A 12,966-nucleotide genomic window follows, 5' to 3' on the forward strand; every position below is an offset into this window, starting at 1 on the left:
AGGCTAATGGAGTGATAGTTCCCGGGGTGTGTAGTCGCTCCTACTTTGTGGAGAGGGATGACTGTAGCAGTGCGCCATTCGGTAGGGACAAAGCCTGAGGTGAGTCTGTGATTGAACAGGGCACACAAATGAGGTGCCAGTTCACTCTGTAGTTCATGTAGAACGCAGCCAGGGATAATGTTAGGTCCCATAGAAGCTGTATTCTTGGCCTTGGACAGTGCTATTTTAACCTGTGCAGCAGTAATACTGGGTTGCCTGGAAATCTACTGGTATTGTGATTGGTCCTTTGGGGGGAGAGAGGGGTAAAGTTAGTATTGAATCTGTTCGCCAGTATATTTGCAATATCTGTTGGCTTGGTATAGGAGATACCGTTGTGCAGTAGCTCAGAGAAAATCTGGGTATTGCCATGGAGATTCTTTACATAAATATAGAAGGCCTTGTGGTTGTCTTTATTATCTGCTGCAACTCTGTTTTCATAGCTAGCTTTAGAGGATTTGATGAGGGATCTCAATGTTTTCCTGAGGCTGATAAGGGAGTTTTTCTAGTCTTGGGACTTCACCTTATTCCGCATTAATTTCCAACTTCTGTTGTAGAGTTTGTTTATGGCAGGGGACCACCAGATTGCCTTCCTTTTTTTTTTTTTGAGGAGAGCATCTTTGTTCTATTGGGTATGGCAAGATCCATGCATTTATGTACATGTTCATGTGTTCATGCAGTGCATTGGTGTATGATATGGTGGTCATGCAACTATTGTCCATTTGCATGGGTGCCATGAAGTTAGCCACCTCTGTTTTTAGGAGCCCAAAGTTAGCTTTGGAGAAGTTTTTCATGGCGGTTACCTTTGTTGGGGGGGTGGGAGGAATGTGGATTTCCAAGGTGATTAGTTTATGATCGGATCTAACCAGGGAGGAGTTGACTATTGGTGTAGAGCAACAGTCACCTGTGTTAGTAATGACCAGTTCAAGGATGCTGCTACCTCTAGTGGGGGTAAGAACGAGTTGGTCCAGGGAATTGGAATTAATGAATTCCAGAAAGCATTGGGCAAGTGTGTTGGTGCATGAGTAGTTTTCCCAGTTAATGGAGGGGTAATTGAAGTAACCTGGTATGAGAGTGTTAGGTTGGACCCTAATATTCTTCAGGGTGCTTAGGAATGTGGAGTGTGAATCTTAGGACATGTTGTTCATGATCACAACAGCGTGGGGTAGGAATTGAACTCATTAACATCCTCATCAATGTGAAAATAACAACTTAATATGGCAGTCTACTTGTTCTCTTACACAGGATAAAATATGAAGAGGCACTTCCAGTATTGGTAGTCATATAAATATCTTTGATCTGTGCCAGCAATGGCAGATGAATTGCTGGTTTCTTAACATTTTACATTAGTGTGCAATGCCTACTACTTTACTATTGAAGACCAGACATTTTTATGACAGTATGTACACTCACCCCAGCAGTTTCTTTGGCACTTCATTCCTCTCTTGTACATCTGCCTATTTCTTTTGATTACTGCAGGATATAGTAGCATGCAGAGGGAGTAGTGTGGATACTTAAGAGGAGTTATACCTACAGCACAGAGGTAGTGACTGCACCTTGACTTCTTCCGCCTACAGGCAAAGGAGGTCAGGTGCACAATGTCTCATGTCACTGTAATGATGGCAGCACTGTTACTCCATTCTTTTGATGCTGGCAGCATGACAGACAGCCTTGGCCAAACTATTCCAGGCATGACTCTTTTAGTGAAACCCAGTATAGCCCTCCTGCAGGAGCCTCAGGCTGTACTTCTTATGGAGGTCATCTAAAAAATCTTGGGTCTCCTTCCCACACCATGTCTATGCTCTAAAAGGATAACTATCCTCTCCTTCTCTAGCCATAATAGCTCTCCTTGAATGATTTGACATGTCCCAATCTGCTTGTAGCCATCACAGTGATGAGCACATCATTTTTGTGACGGAAGTCAAACACAGAAAATATAAGTAAGTTTTTTTTTTTGTTTATTTCTAGTGACCCATTAAGGTGTGAAACTTGACAGTCCTTTATACCTGCATATGCTGTTGAAAATGCATGCTCTACAGTGACTCCATCTGAAGATGGTTACATTTAGGATGACAATTCACATACCCCAAAACTAAGAGGCTGAGCACACATGTGCAGAACTGTCCACAGCTACTCAGGCATGTGCATGGCATTGTGCAGAAATCACCACAATGGTGATTGATCAATGTACAAAGTGAGCAGCTCTGAAAAAATAATGGGATGATCCCTAATTAGCATAATCATTATCCACAGACGGTTGAATGTTTACAATATAAATGTGAAAGGAAGCATAGAACCTCATTGTGCTATGGAAGAAAAGAGTGGTAAATAAGTTTGAAGTTTGAATCCTGCTGAGTGTTTTTAAAAAATATTCTTCTCAAGACAGAAAACTTCTAAAGAAGGTAAGTGTTACACTTTACACATTTCTTTCTTTGTACGACTGTAGCTTTTTGTCTGCTTTTTATTTTAAAGCCTATAATGGAGGTCAGTTTGTCATTTCTTGTACAAGAGTTGCTCAGATCCATTCAGACAGAGGGAGTGTGCCTTCAGAAGCCCAAGTGTGTGCTCCATATTATTACTGGTTTGTGATAGTACACAGCCGTACCCCTAGTCAGTCTGATTTTGTGGATTTCTTATGGAGACATGATCCAGACTTACAGGCCTTTTCTAACATCACCAACAAGATGCCAGTGTGCCACGTCTTCTTCTTGCAAACTGTTGGTATACGTCCTAAGTGTACCATATGAATGATTTATGAAAACTGACAGGTAACCTGCACAGACAGAGAGACTGTAGATGACACTCTATGTATTTATTTATTTTTATTTTACATTTGTTTACCGGGAAATTCCAACTGGACGGGGTCCTTTTTCAGCGGAGGCCCGGAGAGAAAAGCTCCAATATACATATTAAACTTCTACAGTAGGATACAGTACAATTGATAATAAAGTAGATGTATCCAATATCAAATAGAAAATTATACATTATTTATGCAGTTATACAGTAATTACATTGAATGGAATAGAATTAACAGTGATTGCAGGACGTCTGTAATGGTGGAAGAGAGTAGACAAACATGGAGACAGTTGAGTAAAGTTGGAGTTAGGATGGTTAGTGGGATAAAGGTAAGGCAGAGTTGTATCAGATGGGAAGGTAGTGGTTAGTCAGGGTTGGAGCAAGGGCAGAGCCAGTGCATTTGTAAGTGGGTTTTGAGTGTAGTTTTGAATAGACTGTTGGATGGCAATTTTGTTATGGGGGGGGGGGTTGTTCCATAGTTTAGAAATAGCACAAGAGAAGAGTGCTTCTCCAGCAGAGTTTTTGGGTTTGGAAGTGAGAAGTATTTTTTTGTTGTTTGACCTTAGGAGTCCGGAAGTTGTATAAGGGTGGAGTAGATTTTGGAGTGATGGAATATTTTGGGGATGGTTTATTAGTTTGTGGGACAGAGATAGTTGATTCAGGTGAAGACGTTTTACATACCACCTGGTAGTTGCAAGCATAATACCTTTTGTGGTTCAGGCACTTCCTTCTCAGTTCATCAGATGGGGCCTTTATTTCAAACCTGGTACAGTCTATGGCCCTAGCTCCTCAGTGAAAATGGGCTATATCATAAATCTTCTGCATGGTTTTAGCGCTCTCCTCTAGAGTTTGTGGGGACCACATATGCTCCCTCACATGCTGAAGCATGGCATCAAGTAATTGATGGAGTACTTTCAAGGCGGATGCCTGATATACCCCCACTGTTTCCTCAGTAGGTTATGGAAAGGCCCCTGTATCTAATAATACTAGAGTAAGAAATTCCTTGGTATGCAATGGAATAGGTACTCTATGACTGCCACAGGGCTGGCAATGAGCCTGACACATTTCCACATTTTCTTGCATGGCTTCCCCTTCCACACAGTAACAGCATACTGTGTCAGTGTAGTTAAAGGCATGAAATGCTAAGTGTGGACAGATGACACTGCACCTCTCAGATGATGTCATGCACCATCAGGCAAAGCACCTGCAATTAGAGCTTCCAGCAGATGCGCATTTACAATGTCTGCTGTGACCTTAAGCTTATTTGTGCAATGTACTCCTTCTATATGTAGGCATATAGCCAAGTTCAAATCTAAAGCAATCTCAGTGTCAATGCATGGAATTTAGACATTACCTAATCACTTCACTATCTTGTTTTGCCTCATTATCATATGTAGCACTTCATTATAAAGTCATTAATATATAACATGGCAAACCACATTGTTTGCCCCTAGTCACACTGGGATTTCTGAGTCACACCCACCCTGTGCTCAGCCTTTCATCACACAAATTCACTTGGCATGATGTAGAAAAGTTTTCTGAATCTTAGTCATTGTATGTGTCCCCTTCTTTCAACAGTGTGCAGGCCAACATTTTGAACATGCAGGTATTAAATTATTGGAAAAAGTAAAGAAGTAAGGGTTCCGGCTGCAAATTAATTTGCCTCTACAAACATAAATAGAAAATAAAATACTGAGGTGTACAAGCTTACTATCCTTGACTTGGAAATCAACCCATACCTGCCTATCCCAGTCCCTATGGTCCAGATTCTTTTTCTATGTCATCATGCACTTTTCCACGTGTTTCTTTTTTTAATATCTCCCATTACTAAAATATCTGAACTTGCAATAACACACGCTATCTATATAATGAAATATTGAATTACTAAATCATTTCAGGATGTAATGTCTTGTTTAGAATTAATCTTCTTAATGAATTTGGCAGCTAACTGAAAAAAAATCTAAAAATTACTAAACTTCCAATGGATATATTAACTTTATCACAGATCTCATATCTAATACATGTAGTCTCATACTTAACTAACAATCTTACCAACAATTTCCTATATTGCAAAGCATAGATTGAGCATTGTTTGTCTTCTTGAGCTGCTTTTTACAAAATAACAATGGCAGCTTACATTTTACAGTCCTACAATAAAGTGCGTGCATCCATTTGTCTCTCTGCTTATTAGCATAAGAATCAGGAACAGTGGCAAAAATAATGGGGAAACAAAGGCCCAGAATCATGGACAGTTTTTTAATGTTACTCTAATTCACCTGAAATGTTAAAAGAACAAAAACATTTGCATCAACATGCATTTTCTGAATAATGAGAAGAATGCAACTCTAATACATGGAACTATTGACTGACTGTAGCCCTTAGTAGTTAACGAGAAAGTCAAACATTTTATGAGAGGTAAGTCAGAAATGCACGGCAAAATCAAGTACTTCCCTGCACTCAGCAGCTTGACCATACATTGTTTTAATGGTCTCTTGTGCTTACAGAAACATCCACGTGATCAAGTGCTGCTTTAGGCACTTAAGGTACATCAAAAGGCAAAGTATCATAATCAGAAGTCTAGGAAGGCCAGAGTACAAAGTTTTTTTTTTTTTATTAGACCCAATGATTAATGCTTCAGTTATCTCACCCAGTCATTACTATCATTATTATATTAGACAGATTCATTCATGAGTTGCAAGGCAGCATTATCATATAATTCAGTCTGTTAAAAAGTAATAATTTTAGTCCATCTTTCTCCACAATTGAGTCTATGTCACACTGCAAGTCAAATGCATCCTGGGTATTGTGCATTTCCTCCTTCTCACAATGCAGTGTAAATGAATTTATTGATGATCTGTTCATATTTCCCTTTGAATACTACCACAAATCTTCTCTATAGCTAGGCCAAAAACTATTTGTGAACAATCCACATGAATGGATAGTTTTGCATCATTTGCTGAGCTCCAGTTAATTAAACCTATTTTACTGAGTCTAGGGCTATTGGTAGTGTAGACTGTTGGAGACAGAGACTTGTACCTCACCCCAATGGGATCCTTGTTTAGCATTTATTTCTGTATTTGGATAATATGGCCTCATTGCTTTTCTTTTTATTATTTTTAGTTACAAATCCATGTGTGCATGTGTGTGTGTGTACATGTGTGTGTCTGCCGATTGGTAGATTGACACTGCGTATCTTCACACTTTAAATGTACTAGAAATGAGGTGCATATCTGACCAGCTTTGACACTGAAGGAATATATTATACCCAGGTGCATTATGGTAAAAACTGCAGCAACTTATATAATCTATATATATATATATATATATATATATATATATATATATATATATATATATATATATATATATATAGGTTCACTACACATTACCGAAAACCCAAAATCCCGACGCCCAGAATACCGAGCCCATATGACCTAATGCCCATAAAGTCGATTTATCACAATACCGATGCCCACAATACCGTAATGATTGAATGCTGTGTAGAAATTGAATAGTACAAAAATATCACATATATGTATTCAATAAGTTAGTAAAAGCAAGTAAGTCAGGGAAATACTACACTAGCGGATATAGTAAGAATGTTATTTACACGTCAACTGACGTGGAAGTATAAAACTGGGTGGAACACAGTGTCAGCTGTTCAACGGCTGATGTTGCAGAAATGGCAAACACAAACTATGATGCATCTGGTAGTGTAGGTGTGCTTTATCCATGGCTCAGATCACAAGAATGTAAGGAAGCCCTTATTATAGATGGGTACGTTGAAAAACAGAACACTAACAATGCTTTGTATAGGCACCAGTTAACTTGTCCCAAGGCGGTATTTTTCTTTTTTAACTTGGATTCTGTGCCCAAGGACATTAGGGGAGGTATGTGGGAGGACAAATTAGAATACAAAGAATTGTACTGGCAGATTATTTTAGAATGTAATAAACTTCCTGGTTTGAATTATTTTCTTTCTATTAAACCAGTATTAAAGTTGAGATCTGCTAAACTTTGAAATATCCAATGTATTCACCTCCAGGTCACTAGATGGCAGTATTGTTCTATGGATATACACATTTATACCTACTTTTTTGTAGTGTGAATTTTTAATATCCATGATTTTAAATGTTGTTATAATGATTTTATATAGTGTATTTTCATTGAACTATGCCTACCATATACATTTGCATACACCTGCAATTTTATGTGAGACTGTGTATTTTTAGGTAATAAGTTTAGGGAAGAGATTGTTTATTAAATGTACTATAGTACTAATTGATGGTATGTTTTTATTGGATAGTATTTTAATTACTAATTGGAGGGTATATATAAGCTGCTTTGTAATTGAATCTGTTGTATTGTTTCTGATGAAGACTTCTGTCAAAAACGTACTGTGTTAGTAGCGTTATAATAAACTGCATCTACTGAACTCAATTTGGAGTTTCTACTGTGTTCTGAGTATCAACTGTATCTAGTTTGGAGTTTCCTATTGTGTTGCGAGCTTCCCTTGTGGTTTTCAGGGCAATTTATCTGGTTATTTGTGCTTTTTTTGCCCTCTTCTCCGTTTTTGCTTTTTTGTGTGTGCGACGAGATGGCGGATATCACGGAGGCAGCAACCGATTTGGATTCTCGCTCTGATACTAGAGGTGAACTGAGAAAGGTCATAGGACAGCTCTCTCAATTGGTGGAATTGCTTACCCCGGTGTGTACTTCCTTGGTTGGACTGGCTTCCGGCTGGAGTGGTGGTTTGCCGAGGGAGCAGCAAGCACGGGGAACTGATGGTCCGTTTGAACAAACTAATGGCTCCACTTCTCAAGGGAACCAAGCGTTCTTGGATTTTCCGAGGCTTCTTCGTTCTGGCACCCCACAGGCGGTTAGCAGTGGATTGTCGTCGTCTGCTATACACGTTGATAGCGGTCCCGAGGTGGTTAATCAAGGTGACTTTACCAATAAATAGCCTAACCTTGATTTTCAAGGTTTTTAAAAAAAGAATTATGAAATGCAAAGAGTTACCAGTAATGTAGGATCTGGGGACAACGCGGTTAAAACTTACAGGCAGAGCCTTGATGATTTGTACTTTTATTTGGAAAAATATAAAAGGTTGGAGTGTGATTGTACTTATTTGAAGGAATGTTTAAGCAAGCAGGTGGTTCCGAAGGGACTTAGAATTTCTAAGTTTCCAAACAAGGTAGAGGAGGGATCAGTGTTCCACTTAGACCTTTAGAAAATTTATGATCAGTGTGGCTTTGAGGTTATCAGAGCTATTTTAAGTGAAAATGGGAGGGTTATGTCAGCAATTCTAACAGAAATGGAGACTATTAACAGTAGAATAGTAAAAGACCTTTTATTTGAAGTTGAATATGAGAAAAAATTGTATTTTGATATTTTTTCCCTGATTGATACTGACTGTATAACCAATATGAATAGGAAAAGGGGAAAGCTAGAAAGGGACATCAGGGAATACAAGGAAAAGACAGCATACCCTAAACCAAAGTTTTTTTCTAGGCTTCCAGAGTCAAGATTTATTACTAACAAAAGGGGCTATCAGTCACACCCCCCTGAGGAAGCTAATTTGGGAAATTTTGAGGACATTCCTTTACTTGAGGAGGAATCTCTTTTAGACCAAAGACCCCCACTTTGCCAGTCCAATCGGATCCGCAATTTGAATCAAACACAACACTACCGGAGGGGTTACAACAGGAGATAGAGGCCCTTCCTTATATTACCCATGATGGTAATACCTTAGAACTGCAAAATTACAACATTTTCAATTATAGTAGTATTAATGTACACCCTGAACATTTCCAGCTATTTTCCAAGGGTTTTAAATTTGTTCCTAATAGGAAGGCCAGTATTCCCAGATCTATTATTGATCTAAAACTATTTTTGAGAAAACAGAATTTGGCTCTCATATTTCAGGGGCAGGAAATAAGTACACCATCTACTTCAGTTCTTAAAAGGAAGAGTACCTTTAACCCACCTCTACACCCCCAATTAAAGAATTTTGGTAACTTTATGGAGAGGGAGATCAGGAATATTGTATCGAAACATTATGTACACCCTAATTTGTCCCAGATAGAGAAGAAACTACTTAATGAACTAAGGGACGATGGTAATGTAAGAGTAATGTACCCGGACAAGGGAGGTGGGACAGTCCTTATGGATCATATTGTTTATGAATCTAAGATGAGGGACTCACTTCATGATACCTCTAAATATTCCAAGGCATCTATCAATGAGGTAAATATTGCTAAAAGCAAGATTCATTTAATGCTTCAAGAATTGTTGTTGGATGGCTCCATTAGCCAAGAACAATTTAATTTTTTGTTCAACCAACAACCTTGTGTCCCAGCCATTTTTGGTATACCTAAAGTTCACAAGAATCCCTTGGATCCTCCTTTGAGGTTAATTGTCTCTGCAGAGGGCTCTATTACCACCCCACTAGCAAAATTTGTGGGCAATAAGCTCAAGAGACTATCATATTCTAGTGACACCATCCTCAAGGATTCTTGGGATTTTTTGAGGTGTGTCAAACCACATTTTAATAGTCAGGACATGATTTTTGTTACTCTAGATATTGTTGATCTGTTTGGTTCTATTCCTCACGAGACTGGATTATTATGGCTGGAACAGTCCATGATTGATAATGGTACATTCTCTCAGGGTGATTTTACCAATTGTCTCTTATTTATGGAAACCATTCTGAAAAACAATTATATGTTTTTCCAGGGGGAATTTTTCAAACAAAATAAGGGTGTTGCTATGGGTGCTAAATGTGCGCCAACATATGCTAACATAGCTTTGAACTGGTGGGAGAAGCTATATATTTTGGAATGTCCATACAAGAAATGTTGGTCCCTGTACAAGAGATTTTAGACGACATTTGTATCTTTTGGATTGATACGGAGGAAAGATTTTATGAATGTCTTGATTATGTGAAGGGAACAACTAACTTTCTAGATTTTACTTTTGAGACCAACGTTGAACAATTGTACTTTCTTGATGTTTCACTTAGGAAGGTTGATCAAGGGTTTCTTCCAGCATACACCGTAAGAAAACTTTTTCTAACTCTTACCTTCATTTTAGGAGTGCCCATCCTTACTGTCAGAAGAAAAATTTAGTAAAGGGGCAACTGGTAAGGGTTAGTAGAATGACCTCTGATGACCAGGAATTTTCAAAGGAATGTGACCATGTGCTCAGTATGTTGGTGGATAGGGGTTACCCTAAGTCATTGCTGGAGGAAGTTTTAGAAGGGGTGGTTAAAGCAAGACAGGACAGATTTGCCCCTATTTTGGGACAAAACCCACCCTCCTCTTTTAAAGATTCAGGGAAAAATATTTCCAATAATTGGGATAGGGCATATGTATATATTAGACTATTCGGGGGATTCCGGACCCATTAAGGAAATGATTTCCAGAGAATGGACTAGGTTTGTCCAAATTACGGATTTACCCCTTAATAAACAAACTTCTTTAAAATGTATTTATTGGAAGGACACCAACTTCAAACAGATTTTTGAATTTGGTGGTCCAAAGCCCAAAAGTACAGGTCCTTGAGGGTATGGAACCTACAAATGTGTTTTTTGTTCACAGTGTCCTTGGATAGTCAATAAAGGTCAGGTCTTTTTGGAAGCTAGAAACAAACTGCTTACTAGTAGGGGAACTTTTAATTGTAATAGTTATGGGATAGTATACTTGGCCATATGTGAGCAATGCACCTCTTTCTATGTGGGGAAAACAGAAAGAAAACTGAAGTGCCGGATTTAAGAACATATGTATGAAATTAAAAAACAGAACACTAATAATGCTTTGTATAGGCACCAGTTAACTTGTCCCAAGGCGGTATTTTTCTTTTTTACCTTGGATTCTGTGCCCAAGGACATTAGGGGAGGTATGTGGGAGGACAAATTGGAATACAAAGAATTGTATTGGCAGATTGTTTTAGAATGTAATAAACTTCCTGGTTTGAATGATTTTCTTTCTATTAAACCAGTATTAAAGTTGAGATCTGCTAAACTTTGAAATATCCAATGTATTCACCTCCAGGTCACTAGGTGGCAGTATTGTTCTATGGCTATACACATTAATACCTACTTTTTGTAGTGTGAATTTTTAATATCCATGATTTTAAATGTTGTTATAATGATTTTATATAGTGCATTTTCATTGAACTATGCCTACCATATACATTTGCATACACCTGCAATTTTATGTGAGACTATGTATTTTTAGGTAATAAGTTTAGGGAAGAGATTGTTTATTAAATGTACTATAGTACTAATTGATGGTATGTTTTTATTGGATAGTATTTTAATTACTGATTGGAGGGTATAAATAAGCTGCTTTGTAATTGAATCTGTTGTATTGTTTCTGATGAAGACTTCTGTCGAAAACGTACTGTGTTAGTAGCGTTATAATAAACTGCATCTACTGAACTCAATTTGGAGTTTCTACTGTGTTGCGAGTATCAACTGTATCTAGTTTGGAGTTTCCTATTGTGTTGCAAGCTTCCCTTGTGGTTTTCAGGGCAATTTATCTGGTTATTTGTGCTTTTTTTGCCTTCTTCTCTGTTTTTGCTTTTTTGTGGGTACGTTTATCACTCGGAACGTAAGAGTGGTAGTAAGCGTTACTGGTGTTGTAAAGTGAAAAGAAGTAATACTTGCAAGGGTCGAACGGTAACTGAATCACTCTCTGAGGGTGAATTGCTGAGGAAAATTATGCCTCATTATCATGCGGGTGATCCATTCCAAGAAGAACGCTATAGCGTTTGTGGATCACTCCGCGACAAAGCTGCTATATCCAGAGACACTCCATGTTTACTAGTGGAGGATGCGTTAGCATCCACATCACTAGCTTGTGTTCCAAGTCTTCCAAATAGGAAGGCAATGCTCCAGCAAATACGGTGAGTTAGGTCTAAGAGTGCAGCTGTGGTTCACATACCTAATTTGACACTAGAGACACTAGATGTAAGTAAATTCCCTTTACAAAGTGATGAATTTATTGTGAAATGGGCTAGTGACACCGGCTCAAGTACACATGTCATTGTGTTTAGTACTGTTAATAATCTCAGTGATCTAAGTGTAGCAACAATTTGGATGATGGACGGAACGTACTTCTGTAAAGATGCTATGTGTCGTCAATTATACAGTATTCATGGTATACTAAAGTGTTGTGGCTATAGTAAATCTGTGCCGCTCATTTATGCTCTAATGTCCAAAAAGTCACTCCGTGAATATAATATGTTGTGGCACTGTGTTCTATATTTATTCTCTTGCCAGGAGTTAAACCTGTCACTGCAATTCATCCTGTGTGATTATGAGGTGGCAGCTATTAAAAGTATTAGGCTTAATTTCACTGATGTTACAGCCATGGGTTGCCTGTTTCACTTTGGTATGAATATGTGGCGTAAAGTGCAACAGCTAGGGTTAGGGTCACTTTATAACAAATGCTATGGGTTCCAGTTATCTGTTAATTCTTTGGTTGGACTAGCATTCCTTGATAAGTTGGAGGTAATACTAACATTCACTGAGTTGAAGGGGTCATTTCCTGAGGAAGTTAGAGAATTAATAAGGTATTTTAAAGACTGGTATGTACTTGGTAGGGTAAGGAAGTTTACTACTAGGTCAACTGCAGTTAGTAGGTTTCCACCCTTATTCCCTGTGACATTTTGGAATGTTTCTCAATTGAATAAACTGTTTCTACCGCAAATGCAAAACTCGGTAGAGGCGTGGCATTGACGATTGAAATGCTTACTTGGGGATAGGGCTACAGATCTTTCTGTGTTAATGCATGCCTTAGTAGTGAGCAGAATAGAGTAGATAGCTTTCGTGAGCAATTAGCAGCTGGCTGTCCACCTTCTCCTAAATGGAGGCGTGTTGTAGAAAGACAGGAAAAGTTCCAACGCTTATTAGAAAATAAGGCTGATTATTCGTCCCTAGAGTTTGTCAGATGTATTGCAAGGCTCCTTAAAATGTGGGATATTATAGCTGCATATAAATCGCTATACTGCCGTTGTTCCAGTATCTGTTTGCACTTTGGTTTGTACACTTTATAACTCTGTTGTTGTGTCATGTCAGTGTTACACTACAGTATGTTAGGGTCAAGGGATGGTGTTTAGATGTTATGGTGA

Source organism: Protopterus annectens, chromosome 4.part0 (assembly GCF_019279795.1).
Source record: "Protopterus annectens isolate FY-2018-M chromosome 4.part0, PAN1.0, whole genome shotgun sequence".
Lineage (NCBI taxonomy): Eukaryota > Metazoa > Chordata > Ceratodontiformes > Protopteridae > Protopterus > Protopterus annectens.